Source organism: Diadema antillarum, unplaced genomic scaffold (assembly GCF_040938485.1).
Source record: "Diadema antillarum isolate AM-2024a unplaced genomic scaffold, OU_Dant_1.0 seq00000386_RagTag, whole genome shotgun sequence".
NCBI classification, from domain to species: domain Eukaryota; kingdom Metazoa; phylum Echinodermata; class Echinoidea; order Diadematoida; family Diadematidae; genus Diadema; species Diadema antillarum.
The window spans coordinates 3,126,467-3,141,994 of NW_027271384.1; the positions used below are offsets into that span (position 1 = coordinate 3,126,467).

At 40.7% G+C, this 15,528-nt stretch overlaps 1 protein-coding gene across 3 annotated transcripts in view; it reads left to right on the top strand.

Moving 5' to 3' along the window:
- The window catches only part of LOC139731920 (uncharacterized), a 121,399-nt gene that overhangs the window by 80,950 nt on the left and 24,921 nt on the right, over window positions 1–15,528 (top strand). For all 3 annotated transcript variants that reach the window (XM_071642796.1, XM_071642797.1, XM_071642798.1), the window contains exon 3: window positions 7,492–7,647. The gene's annotated coding sequence lies outside the window, so the exon portion shown is untranslated. The remainder of the gene's footprint in view (window positions 1–7,491; window positions 7,648–15,528) is intronic.

The following is a 15,528-nucleotide window of genomic DNA, read 5'->3' on the forward strand; positions in this document are numbered from 1 at the left end:
ACTGGCAATAGTTCTTGCCTACGTTCTTGGAGACAAGAACTTTCGCGTGTATTCAAATTTCTCAAATCTTGGCGCTCGCGAAATTCGTGAAATTAAAATGCCGCAGAACATTTCTGTTTTTACAATAATGGGTATTCAGAAGTCGACAGTGTTGCGTGAGGTGGTCAGGTTTCGTATCAAGTTACAAGCCAATATTAAATGCGGTAGAAAAAGGAAAGGACGAAGACAAAAAGGCTGACTTTAATCTTTCTAAATGGGCTGCCAATTTTGAGGATACAACTAGCAATTTAGAGATTCGAGATAATCTCTGTGTCTGAAATGTACCAAAAAAAATATTCCGCAGAAATCAAGGGCCAAAAGAAGGAGAAGTTATTTTTACCCTATGAATTCTTGTGCTAGCTGGTAAATGTATATTATATAATATAGCTTATATTAATATACACGTATAAATGTATCAGTATATATAGATATGACCAAAAGAAACGGCGTCAAACCATAGAAATGTAGTTATCTGGAGTAAATAAGTTCACCAAACTCGCCGAAGGAGCAAAAGAGTTCAGAAAGTTGTTTGTTTGTTTTTTTTGTTTGTTTGTTTTCGTTTTTGTTTTTTGAAGATTTTCACTTCAAAGGAAGATATTGTCGTCATAGCGAGCAAGAATAGCTTTAGGATGATTCGTTGCAAACAAAATGTCAGCACTGAATCAAGCTAGAATCCGACAGAGCATAATATGGTGTTCGTCGTTGCAAGCCATGACATGAATATTTCATGACGATTTCCAAAAATCTCGGTTGGCCGAGTAACCTGAATATGGTACATGCTTTCACTTTATGCATTGCAATTGAATGTGTTACACGGAAGGAAATCGAACGATATAATATTGAACAAGGAAAATTATTTGCTGTCTTCCAGTTGTTCTTGCGGCAATGTCAGAACATGTATCGTAAATTTCCTAGAACAACAACAACAAAAACAAAGGAAAAGAAAATGAAAAAGAAATCTGACCGTCATTACATCCTGCTGAGTTTCTGCTAGCTCTAGAGCAGAAGTCATTGCTAGGTGAAGTCGTCGTTCGTTTTGGTTTATTCGTTATGTATTTGCTTTGCTAAGCGATGTTCCTGCTTAAGGGCCCATGTCTCTGACCTTGTCATTTTCCGCCTTTTCCAGCACCCAGTGCAGAACCTGTATGCTTCAAAATTTACACTGCATCTCAGACATAACAGTGTATGAAATTATGTTTTACTTACCTCCGCTAAGGAGGTTATGCTTTTGCCAGCGTTGTTTTCTTTGTCTGTTTGATTGAAATTTTCAGGAAAAGTTTGTAATGACACAAGGAACAGATGATTAGTTTTGGTATTGATCCGAATAGCCGTGGTTTATTTAGTTGTATTTTTTTAATTCATTTATTTATGTATGTATGAATGTATTTATTTATATATTTATTTATTTATTTATTTATTCATTCATTCATTCGTTTTTGATTTTGGGTGGAAATCACAATGTGTGGATATGATCTGCTTGCTTGGCAGAGGTCTGCGTTCACGGAGAGTGTTTGTAGTTTGTATAGTGATTATGGCAGTGTCATTTTGGAGACCATTTTGGGCACTGCGGATATCGTCGCGTGGAATTTTTTTTCAAAGAGCTGCAAAAAAAGCGCATAAAGGGTTGTTTATATAAGAGCGGAAATGTTCTGTTGAAGTGTGCAACCTCATAATGCGCACACCACATTGGCATATTGTCTTTCGTGTGTGTGTGTGTGTGTGTGTGTGTGTTGCAATTCATTTCATAAAGCCTGTGTTTCTGTCAGTTTTATAGCAGCAGGAGGATGAATAAGCAGTTTGTCAAGTTTTTATGACGTAAAGTAACTATTATAGCCGAATGTTTGTCACGTTTCTCGGTGAATGATTAATGTCATTACTAGGCAGTGGACGGAACTTTTGTATTTTCGTTTCCGAATAATCGAAAATTCTTTCAATAATTTGGCAAAAAAGTACTTACCTCCAGTAGTTCGCTTACGATGATGGGGTTTACAATGTACATCATAAGTTATATAACATGAAATTTGTAGCAACACAGAACCAAACAAAAACAAAGCAATCGTACACACGGACGTGAGAGAGACGTCACCTTCCTGTTCTGTTCACCAGACTTGAGATCACAAATGAAAAAGCTGACTATCTGTTTCACCACTAGAGGCAACTATAGAACATAAATATGTGATGGGCAATTGGAGGATTGCAGAGCTGCCAAGCCTTCTCCGTGAAGGATTCTTCCAAAAAATGTCAGTATCTTGTCTGGATGAGAGAATATCAAAATATCTCTGCTTGAGAAGTATATTTGCCCGTATGATAAATGCATTCAGTATCTCCCTGATTGCTCTGTGGAATCGTGCTGAATTGGAAGCATTCCAATGCTGTTCATTTGTATATGAGTGTGTGCGTGTGTGTGTGTGTGTTATCTAGTGTGCTGTCTTCCAAAACCTCAGTCATTCTTAGGAGTCATTTTTAAACGTCTGAGGTCCCGTTTTAATAGACCTTACCGCGACAACAGCCGCATTTACACTTACTAACATCGCGATTTTAAAAATCGCGATATTTTGGTTCCACCGTTTACACTTGCGCAAAAGCACGCGAAGTTTGAGCTTCACGAAACATCGCGATTTTTTGGTCGGTAGTGCGCATGCGTAATTTACCTGTTTTCAACACGGTAGCCGAGTGGAAGCGCGCGCTATTCTGTTCGTTTTCACTGCAGTGCAGTATATTTTGATCACAACGTTGAGCCAGGGCTTTTTATCAGTACAATGCACACATAAATTTGTGCTTCTCGAGACTGTTTACTTACGGTAAAACTATATAGCTTGCTATATTACATACGTAGTAGGTGTGTAAAACTTCATCTACAGCAGCATTCAGGAGGATCATGAAATTTCGCCAATATGACGAAAGTGGGAAGTATATAAGACTTGGAAGTTAGGACTGGTATCTTAACAGGCGACAGCAAGAACTTACACTTGTTACGTACTCCTGAGTCCTGTATTCCACAAACAACGTATATATATCGAGAGCAGTACGGCACTCCCACAATCTGAATCAACGCATTTCTGGGAGAACATTATTTTGTTAAGTTGTCATGGGGTGATGATACGTGGTTGGAGAACTTCAGGTTTGCTACCAGTAGTAGTTTTCACGTACAGTGTACTAGTTTCATCAGGGAGGGTGAGGTGAGAGACCACGAGCCGATCGAGGATCGGCCGTTCAGACCTGTGGATGTACACAGCTGTCTATACCGTGTACTAGTACTCTGGCCAGTGACCGACGTGCTCTCTACACGTTCCAAAGAGGGATCGGGAGCGCGCGTAAACTCCCGGTGCAATCCGATGCCGAGAGTCACGTGATGAAAAATCGCGATATTTCTGCAGCTGATGAAAAATCGCGATATTTCTGCTAACTTCGCCTCAAACTTCGCGATGTTTCAATAAATCGCACTCCGGCTGGCGATTTTTCTGGCGATGTTTCGAGGGCGTTTGGGTGTAGTTGCTTAGCAACTTACACCCAAATGTCGCGATTTTAGAAAAATCGCGATTTTTCCAAGCAAGTGTAAATGGGCCTAACGTCGCGACAACGTCAGGAGAACATAGAATTCCTAACCTCGGGCAATAAAACAGTAGAAGAGAGCGAGACACACACACCAAAAACCTTCTCCGGGTACGTTTCAGCAGGGAGGTACGGTACTAATGGGGTGCAAATACCCCGCCCACCGGCCAGCGCCGCGCGTCAACAAAACAGGATTACAATCACTGATCTCAACTGTATCATGAAGCTGTAGCTCCATAATCTTATAGAAATCAGTGGTTATACAATCCATGCACGTGATCGGTGCGCGGTGTGTCAATTTATTCTGTCTTGCAATGTTGCACATGCGTGTTTACTGCAGTTGCGTTCTATAACTGAAGGGTTACCCAGGTAATGTCAGGGTAATGTTGCGGTATTTACCGTATTATAGCTGGCTAGGGTAGAATTTGGCAAAAGTTACCGCGACAACGTCAGAGCAACATTTTGCGGGAACCGTTTTAGCAGACAGGGTTAAAAAAAAAGTTATCCGGCCGGACGCTACCCGGACCGGACGTTACCCGGATGCTACCCGGGGTTTAAGACATGCATGACACAATAAATTTGAGGATTTTTGTTGTTGTTGTTGTTTTTAAGATACAGTCCAGTGAGAGCATGTAGTGTACACTTGTGCAGTAAAAATAGTAGGCACGGGATAAACAAAGAAAACAATTTGTTTCTTTCTAGACTGGAAATGTATTCTTTTCAAAGCAGTTTGGGGGAGATTATACGTATTTCAAAGGTATATGTGTGTCATATTTCCCTTTCAAAGACATGCATAGCGTTGATGCTGCGGGCTTGAGTCATTAGTGAGGGGTGATCTCGCCTGAACTTAGAAAAAAAAATATCCTAAGTTAATGTATTACCAAAGTCCATTTTCTAAAAGTGTGCTGCTCGTGATGTCCGAATGTAGAAAGCCAGATAAAGCGATCCAGAAATAAAAAGAAAGGAGAAAAAAAATCGGAAAGAGAGGAAAGAGAATCATGCAGGGCGAAGCAAAAAAGAAAAGAAAAAAGTAATGCATTTATTCAATGGATCGATTGCTAGACAGGAAATGCTCACCCAGATTTTGCCACAAAGGGTAAAGAAACATCCTAGAGCGACGGGTCGTGTAGTCGCATGAACATCCGCGCTGGAAAACACGACCGCTGAAGAGGAAGGGACATGGCGAAGACGACGTAAAAGGAGAACGACAAAAAACTCTGGATGAGTAGAGAAACAAAGAACACTTGTCACTATTACAGTAGCACGAGTGATTCCGTACGAGCAATTGAGCTTCAGGGCAACTCGTAGCGTTGATGTGCGTACACGCTTTGTTTAACCACTCGTTATGTCTCGAAGCGGCTCGTATTTCAGCTGAGCAGTGTATTCTGTTGCCTTTTGGCATCCTGAGACCTTGACTTCAAAGGTCATGTTCCGTTTCGGGAGGAGCATGGAAGCAATAAACAAGCACACTAAAAAAAAAGTCTTCCCCTTCACTCCTTTGTTTAAAAAAAAAAAAAACAACGAACAAACAATCTACAGAAAGCATAGTGGGTATGCAAGACGAAAGAAGACACAATACAGCAGGCAAGAAAACAAGGTGAAGAAAATTATAATAAAAGAAAAGAAGTTCTGTGCTCATGTCAAAATTTTATCAGACAATGAACTGTGGGCGAGAGTGGGACAGAGAGTAAGAGAGAGAGAGAGAGAGAGAGAGAGAGAGAGATAAAAGAAAGGGAGAGAGTGTGAGAGAGTTTGCATTACACATTTTGAGAATTTATACGAAACAGTCTTACGTTATGCAATACAACATTTTATTACACTGAATATTGAGGAGACTTCCGGATGATTTTCAGACTTGAGCATTTTAACATCGATTCTGTAATTATAAGTTGCTTAAACTGGATACAGAGTTTTAGAATTTGTAGTGATTTGGATGAGGAATGAAAATGTTTTCAAAATTCATTACGAATCACATTGAACGAGGATGATGACGTAGCAGCTTCATATAATAATGCATGATTAGGCGCTCAAGGAAGCAGAGCAAAAGAAGAAAGCATGCATGAAACCGACACAGGTGAAGTTGTTAAGCAATTGGTACTGTAGTAGAATTAACAATACTACATTACTGGAAAAATTATGTGAGCGTCCTATATGTCATCATCCTTGTTTTGTTTAGTGTGTAATATACCTTGGTGTAATATGTCTTTGATTTTTTTTTTAGATTATTGGTTTATCTGCTGTAGGAGCAAAATGAATTCCACAAATCTACTCACGACACTATCGATTTACTATCGATGTATGTAGTACATGATGTGAAATTATTAAAGAAAATGTCAGGAATGTCCCTTTGATGTGAGTCATTTGATATGCTCGTGGTTTTTTTTTAAATTTTTTTTTACAGTTTTACTTAAAGAAACCTTGGGGTACATGCTAAGATATAACAAAAAGACGCCGTTGGTAGCATGCAGATGTCATACGTTTCCAGGTCTTGGATTGCAATCCTTTCATTTTGCATCGCTGCAATTCATTCTCCCTCCACCGGCATGTCTATCTGTGATGATGCCAGTATAGCGGCCCGGAAGCCGACCTTTCGTTCCCAGGGATCCGCATCCGAGTGGCTGTGAGTCCCTATATCCTTCAGCGCGTATTGGTCTCCATGGCAACCTTTCGTGGTGGCCCATATTCCTCTTTTAGCTCCACCCTTATGATACAGTCATCTCTAGACCTGGTGAATAGGCGAAAACGGGGCAAAAAGTGACGCGCATTGTTGCCTTTTTCCTTTTTCCGTTTTGGTCTTTTTTTTTTTTCTCTACCCCTATCTCTCCTTCTCTCTACCCCTGTCTCTCCTTCTCTCTGTGTCTTCTTTCAGGAAACCGAGAAGTTGAAATGAAAGCAAAATGACCATATCGAGTAAACGTATTATCTGTGTCGAATTCGATGTATGTGTTTACTCTCTGACCGATGCAGTATAAGATCTCGATATTATAATGTCTTCACTTATCCACGCTATGTAGTGCGAAGTGTGTGTAAATCGACGCAGCAAGTATGCGAGGACGACTTCTACATTTAGTTAATAATTGCAGAATCATGTGTGTCTCTGTAAATTTATGAGGTGATATTATGTCTCTTAAACGTATAAACTGTTTTCGCGTAATGTGTAAGGTATCTCATCGTAACAGAACTTGATAGTCATCGCTAAAGTGTTCCCATCAACTTACGTCTGCTTAAACTGAATTACTTGATTTTAACTGGGAAAACATTACGTATGGAATCCCTTACTTGTAGGAATTCTTTCCAAGTACATTTGATATGTTTTTTTTTTTTTCTAAAGGCAATGGTATAGCATCACTCAGTGGTTAGCCGGAAATAGGAATCATATCTAACGCCCAGCAAACTGTACTCCTCAGTGTCTACGAAATGCCGACAAGACACAAAAATGCATTTAAAAACAGGAATTTGTGGGAGAATGGCCGTCGCAAATAAACATGGTTTATCTCTCCGTGTGACGCTATTGTGACATTTTTTTATAGGCCTTTTGCCATGCCACTTTGCCACTGATGATCAGATTCAAACGTCGAAGCTTGGGATGATTGGAAACATTCTCATACCGGTAGATTGAGCTGTCTCGGAATCTTTGAGTGTGAAAACAAACGGTTCATTCCATCACTTTTATCATCATTCTTCAGTATAGTGCATCACCATTGCACCAAGCTTTTGAACATAACGTACACAGATGACGTAGTCGAGGTTTCAAAGTATTTGCCCTCATACATTGAAGAGAAAAAAAAAAATCAAATCGGGTAAAGTCATCACATTACTGAACACTTCTGCAGCACATAGAAAGAATATAAATGAAAGTAACGCGTTCTTTTTCCTTTCTTCAATGTTTTTCCTATGCAGGTTCGGAGTCAATGAAAACCTCTACCTCAGACACGCGATCCTCCGTAGTCTTCCATTCTAGTCACTTTTGGCTGTGCCGGCGACGCTACCTACTGCAGGGATGAAATAAAAGACTTCCATTGACACGACTAGCATTTGACGACTTATCCCGTCCAGGTTAGTTAGCATGACAACTTTTTCCTTTCCCCCATATCATTTTTTTATTTCAAATATCTTAACGTTTAAAAGAATAGTCACTCTGCCAACCTTCAAGATTATTGATTTACGACATTGATTTTCAAAAGTGAACATGATGTTATTAATAAGATCAAAAATTGTTGGTCTGTTGTCCGGATTGTGGGAGGAAAACACAGACGATGTATATTAGAGCCCGTCGTAGCATGACAGTATATTGTATCAAACTGTTAAACCAACGGCGTCTGTTTTACGCTTTCTAAACAATGACAGTGCCCACTCGTGTCAGGGCATTTATCTCGCAACCTTCCGCGCATGCGCGTATATAGTGTTGTAGAATCCACTGATTTACCACATACGTTGGTGGCCTTTTGACTGTTGGCCCCCATCCCAGTTGTCGTAGTAGGGCCTACGTGAGTAATGCAAGGGCTTTCTTCCCGGAGGGATTGTCGAGTCTTGGAAGAAGTCATCCGAAGTGTACCTCTGGGACGGTCGTCCAGAGGTAAGCGCCCGAGGAGAAACTCCCGGGATGCGAACGAGGTTACGCTATATAGTATGGCGAGTGCCACGTCGCCGAACCGATAAGTTCATATCTGCAGTTGACGAGGTTGCAATAGGCGCACTGATCCATCGCAGTGTATGATACGCGTTTGACCGGAAGTGTGGGACGTCTAAGTTCGTGCGCGTGTCATTCGTCTTGCTTACACTAAGAATTTTTCAATTCAAATTTCAAATTTGTTTGTGTGTTTGTTTGTTTGTTTTTACTACGTATGCACAGTCATCTTCATACTCGCTGCCAAGTAGTTTTGTGAACTTCCGTAACTTTCAACGTTACTCTTTGTTTTAACTTTTCTTTCGACCCCATGGCACCTTTGGGAGTATGAGATATACTATGAAACCATAAAACCCTGACATGAAAGTCAACGGCTGATAAAAGTGGCCAGGGTGTAAGTCTGTTCTGCTCGAAGATAAGCGGTTGTGCTATCGCAAAATCTTACCATTCTTATGGCCCTGCAATCATATATACCAATGGCAGTGAAGTTTTGACTGGGATCCATTATCGGCATCGACGCTGGAGTAGCGATCCAAGCATCAGCTTTTTTTTTTTGTTTGTTTGTTTTGCCCCGTATTTGCGAATGTTCCTATTTTTGACTATACATACACTGGGAAGCGCCCGTATAGGACTTTCCAGAAATACAAGAAACTATTAATTTGTCTTTGCCAGTGTCAAAGAACTTTGTGTAAATGAATGAGAAGAACAAAAAATGCCTAAAGTTCTTTTCCTCTGCAAATGAAGATTAAGGTAACAGGAATCCAGCAGCCGTGGCTTCTAAAAATTACGAATAAAGTCAACGAAACACTTATCATATAACTCTGTACGTACTGATGAGTTAACTGACAAACCCCAAACCAACAATCAAAAAAAAAAAAAAAAAAAAAAACCATACCCGAAATGAAATCCACAACTCCATGAAATTAGAAATGCTCAAACTCTTGCTCACCAAGAACGTCGGATTATGTTAAAATCTAGTAATTATTAAAACATTCGGGTGCGCTAACAAGTCCTCCGTCCACAAAACATACTAGGGAAAAAAAAATCAAAATCTGCTTGGCGTAAGTAGTGTTTGTAAACGCGATGTGGTTCTGCAATCATTGAACCCCTACCTAAGAGCCACAGTGAGATATGAAAGGCAAACCAAAAAAGAAAAAAGGAAAAAAAAAGTAAATAAATGATATCCCACTTAGTTTCATGATTTACGAGTGATCAAAACCCCTTGTGGACTGCTCGAGATTCAAACCCCCTTTCTCGGCGAACACTAACTGAGCGTACAACTCTTTATTGTACCTACGGGAGATCGTATACGTGGGACCAATATATTCAGCCGTTCGGCCGAAATTGCGGGAGTGGTCCCCCGAGTGCGCGAAAAGATGGGCTCTTCGTCTGGGTCAGTGAACGCCGAGAAGGCGGTCCACTCGAAGACAATGGAAAATGCAATTTGAATTATAACCCCGCAGGAGATTTGGCTATGGGCAGGCAGAGAAAAATTAGCAACAGGTGCCAAAAGAACACTGAAGTTCGTTTGTCGGGGCTTTTATGAGACTCCAGGTAATCTTATGAGCCTTTATAATCTGTTTTCTCTGTAAGCTCATCGTATTATACACGATGTGCGTCGCGTGAATAGATAATGTTCTTCTCAAGAGAAAGAGAGGGAAAGAGGGGGTGGGCGAAACAAGGGGGCAACGCTTGTCTGTAGCCTATACCTTAGTGTTTATACGGGGAAATCCCTAGTCCATTCGCATCGCGTCAAAAGAGACCACCCTCGTTTTGAATGCCTGAAGCAATTATTGACGAATTTATGGACTCATTACTTCGTCTATTTCCTTGCCTTTCACGAACAGTGTTTTTTTTTTTCAACCTTTCAATTTCAAACTTCTCTTCCATATTTTCTCTATAAGAAACTTCTCTACAGCTAGGCCCCCTCCAATTCTATGAAACGCCGAGGTCATGTAAATGCTTTTACTCTGTCCCACGTTCAACTTTACATCTATCCCTTCAGGCCATCTCCTTGTTTGTAAAGATCTGGCTCGAGGTTCCCCTACTTGAACTTCAACCACTTGCTTTTTCTTGTAACGATCGTTAGATTCACCCCTCTCTTGCTGTGTCTAACATTCAATAGTGCGAAAACAGAAGAGCGGCCTCGTGTGGCGACGCTTATCGAACTTTGTATATCTTGGAGCAGATTGTTATTCTGAAGGTTCATTAAACAGAAAATTAAGGTTCGTTATTTCCGAAGGTTCGTTAATCCAAAAATAAAAAAAGTTCGCTTTTCCGGAGGTTCGTTAGTCCCAAACGAAATAAGGTCCGTTGGTACGCATTTTCTTTTTCTTTCGTTTTTGTTTTTGTTTTTGTTTTTGTTTTTGTTTTTTTTTTGTTTTTTTTTTTTTGGGGGGGGAGGGTGATTCGAACCTTTATTTCCGAATTAACAAACCTTTGGCATAACGGACTTCATTTCGGAATAACTTCACTTCATTTTTGAAATAAGGAACCTTCGGAGTAACGGACCATCGGAGTAACGCCACAAGTAATGTTCACATTAGCGAATCCCTTCTCAGTTTTGGATTAACGAACGTCTAACAGGTGTAGGGAATTTGTGTGCTTCTCAGTTCATAGGACTCTGACTAGATTGTCGAGTCTAGCTGAGCAATGTTGTGTATAATCATACTGTTCCCTTTACTAAGAAGCAAAACAACTCTGCCCGCCGAATATATAGGACATAAAATGGTGGTCACGTGTGCAGGTGTGTGAGAGTCTTAACTTATACAAATAAAAGATCCTGCTTCATTCACTCAGCAGGGTGTTTAACCCGGTGAAGCGGTCCCGCCTTACATCCAACTGGACCCCATGGAAGACCAACTAGAGCAGCTGAGTATGAGCTGATCAGCCTCTTCTAAAGTGGAAACTGAAACAAACAAGCAAACAAACAAACAAATAAATAAACAAACAAACAAACAAACACACAAACAAATGTTATGTCCATATCCCGCCATGCGTTGAGTTGGCTCAGTCGGTAGCGCGTCTGCCTTACGATCACGCGGCCCGGGTTCGAACCCGAGTCTGGACTGAGCAATGTTATGTGTAAGCATACCGCCCCCTCTAGCAAGAGGCAAAACACTCTGTCCCTCGGATAGGACATAAAATGGAGGTCCCGTGCATGTGAGAGTAACAACTCATGCTCGTAAAAGATCCCGCTTCATTCATTCATCGCAAAGAGCAGGGTGTTTAACCAGGTGAAGTGGTCCCACCTCACATCCAACTGGACCCCATGGAACACCAGCTTATCGTAGCTGAATATGGGCTATCCAGCCGTTTTCTCAGATGAAAATGAACAAAAAAACCAACAACAAACAAACAAACAAACAAAAGCTCTCTTGAGAGAAGCTTTGGATTTTTGCCGGCACCCTACCGTATGCTCCACCAAAGTCCTGGCTTCACCACCATCACAGCTGTCGTGGGGCGGTGACAAAAATCTCGTGCGTCGCATTCTACGGACGCCAACGGGGATTCCCCTGAATGCGGAGCATGTCAACCGATCGAATGCTGGTGACGACGTTTTGCGTCGCGAGAGGTCGTTTAGCCTTACGGTTATCCGAGGCACCAGAAGAAGTGTCTTCTTATTATTCCCCTTATCATCGTCATGAACACTATAAGGATTCATGCCAGGAAGGTTGTCTTCTTCTTTTTTTTTCCAGTAGCCAGCTACTTTAATCTAGAATTTGACCACACGGTGAAATGCAAAAAAAGCAAAACGCCTGCATTCGTAGACCCTGCAGCACAATTAATACGATCACCAGAACAAGATAATGATGGTATTACCTACATGTCTTTAGAAAACGGTCGTAAAAACAGGCACAGAAATCGATGTAAATGGTCACCATGCTCGTTTGTCTATGCAATGGGACATCTTTTCTGGTTTGCATGCAGTCCGTATATACACTGCATCGTCAATCTAGAGTTGTGTTACATTCGAGAATATCCGTTGCTTCTTAATCAACCTGGCAGATACCAATGTCAAGAGACGGCATTGTCGGAGATGAGAAAATTAACGAACGTCTCCAGTGACCTCTCATTACGGATGTTGCATTTGACGGACGGGACACTACCCCCCCCCCCCCCCCTCCCCCCCGTGTTGATCATAATTGCGATCGAACATTAAATGTAGGGCTTCGTTCTTGTTTAAAGTGTTTTACATCAACAGACTTTCCACATCATGCGAGCTCTCCGTTTCCTGTTCTTCTCTTTTACACACTTTCAGGCTCAACACACACACACACACACACACACACACACACACACGCACACACACGCACACACACACTTTTTTGTTTTTTTATTTGCAACTTCAATATGTTATTTTCTATCTTTAACCAAGAGAATGATTGGTTTAACCGATACGGTATTGTAATTGTATTTTCCGCCAAATCATAATTCGTATTTAATTTGTTTGTGGTTTTCTGTGTTTTATGCTTTATTTTTAGGGGTATTGATGGAAATGAAGGTATTCCACGGTATAATTTTATTTCAGTGGACGTCTCTCTTCAGCTGTCGCATGAATCGATCTGCAAATTTGATTGCTCAACAGTGTTAAATCGGCTGACGAAATACTATTACATTTTGTTGTTGTTGTTTTTCTCTCTTTCTCTCACTTCTTGGGGGATGTGGTCATGGCTTAGAATAGGCGTGGCCAACATGAAATGCGCGTTGTTTTCGCGAAAAACAAATTACCGACATGTCGTTTTCTCCGCACTTACGTCGTTAGAAGAAAGAAACATTGAATAGAGAGAAAAAAAATAGGATTGTTTGTCTGAGTTTGGCTGTCATTATTTTAGGGGACAGCGTGCAGGGCGGTGGTAATTGATGGGGGACGAAATGGTCCAATCAGAATATGGATTTATCGATGGCGCAGCGAGATATTGCTTGATTTCTTCCTGTTTCTATTTTCGACCTCTCGTCCCTCTTTTCTCCTTTTGTTTTTATCGTCTTTGTCCCTCTTTCTTGTTGTCTTTCTATATGCCTACCTTTCTATTCTATCTATATATTTGTATAGGTGTGTGTATATACAGTTCATATTATATCCTTTTTAAGGTTCTCTGTAGGTGATCTCGTGGTCGATGACGTGCCTTTTTTACGTATACATCACAAACTAGCAAATATTACCTCATTCGTCATCTTGGTAGACAACAATCGAATCACAATGACAAAAAAAGAAAAAAGGATTATAACAGTGCACCTGTTTGTGCGTGCAGATTACAGGAATATTTCAAGCAAACACAAGATATATCCGAAACAATTAGAACGCAGTCATTTACAAGCATTTATAGACGTTATTGCATTATGTGTGAATATGCATACATAATGCGTACATTTGCGTTTCCATGTACATAAGATACCTACTACGAAGTATAATAAGAAACTCAAAGAAGAAAGAGAGAGGGAGATAAGAAATGTTAACGATGATAGTTGCTAATTCAACAATTCTTCCTCTCTGATTTCCGTATAATTGCCGTATATGAGTGTAATGTGCTCCATCGATATGGAAATGTTGAATAAATGTTGAAAAAAAAATGGACGACGTAACGCTATGACAACGTCGAGATGACCTTTAATGGAATAGAAATCAATCAAAACGAATAAAGTCTAGACAATGAATGATCCTGATAAAGACAGCCATATAGTTACGAGAAAGAGCAAGGTAACAAAGATAATAATTATGACTACAATTTGATGATGATTCGGATAGAAATATCGACATTTAGGTAATTTTAAATAATGATGATTCAGTGTTTTTAAGTTTATTTATGTTATTTCAATCATCGACCTTCCATATAGGCCTACGTTACATTATAAAATAACGTAGTGGGCAGACGTATAGTGACATTGATCTTAGTTGGTAACTTGTGCGCTGTCGATCTTCCCCTCCTTATAACCTATTTTACTTCACATTACGCCAGCACTCTTGTCGTGCTTTATCTCTCTCTCACTCCCACCATATGCCCCCGTTCGTCCTTTGGCCATCTCGATACTATGATATAGATGGAATTAATCATTTGCCGAGATCTTCGGTCTACGTCCGTCCTAGACACCTCTTGACCTTGTTCAAGGTTCTTACTTCTCTCATTAAGCGCGCTCATCAAAATGAGCACCCCACCCCCACGGTGCAATAGTATTTCCGGTAAGACAAACCAGACAACTCCCCCCCCCCCCCAAATACAACTTGGTATACTTTGTGGCTTCTTGTGAACGAGATGTAACACAGCATAATTATCATAGCATTCAATTCCCTGTCCAATTCATTCGTCTGCTTTCCTTGCACTTTATCTCCTACCACACAACTTTGCCATTCGTAACTGTATACACGATGTTTATACCTATCTGTCTGTATGTGTGTGTATGCCTGTGTGTGTTTGTGCCAATATGTATGTTTGTCGTACTTAGATTTGATTCGACATGCTGCGAGTAGTCGCGCGATGTAAGAACGTGCCAGCCTTACGAAATTCTTAGGACACGGATGTCGCCGCATTATACTTATCTCTTCGGTTCGCAAGGTCGGGCTTCTTTTGGTATAATGGGTATCCAGGATCCAAGCAATTTTGATGCGAGAAAGCACCTCTGAAATAAGGAATATTTATATAATACTGGATGGCCGTGAGATTGATACAAGGAAATATTGGACGAGCTATGCACAAATATTGGACGAGTCGAAGACAAGTCCAATATTTTGCTTAGCGAGTCCAATATTTCCTTGTATTAATCGAAAATAGGACATTCAATATCATCATTATTATCCTACAGAGGATTTTAGCAAAGAATGTTTTCACTTTGGCCTACCCTTTCTGTCTCCGACTCCGAGTGCTGTTCCTACTGTGTAGTGATCCTGACATGGGGTATGGTACATGTACACTCTTCAGTGCAAGTTAATCCACTTCAGTCTCTGATAAAACAGTGATCTATGTATCCAAGGTAGCCGTCATGCTACTGTTAGACCGAGATCTAGCTAATTTAGACCAGAATTAGATGTATTTCTATCCGAGATCTGAGAAACAATTCACGTCACATCTACCGTAGATCGTGAAAGATCGAATTAGGCTACCACTACCACAACTAGTCCTATACTGTGCTGTATATAACGTACTTGTACACACGTACGTACATGTACGGTAACTGTAATATGCATATCGCGCATGCAAATGCAAGCGCAGCGGCGGCGGCCGGCTACATTGATCGCGCGCGGGCTATCAGTTCTAGCAGTAGCGCTGAGCATGCAGAGCTGCAGATCAATCGTCGCCTTGCGCCTGCATGCACAA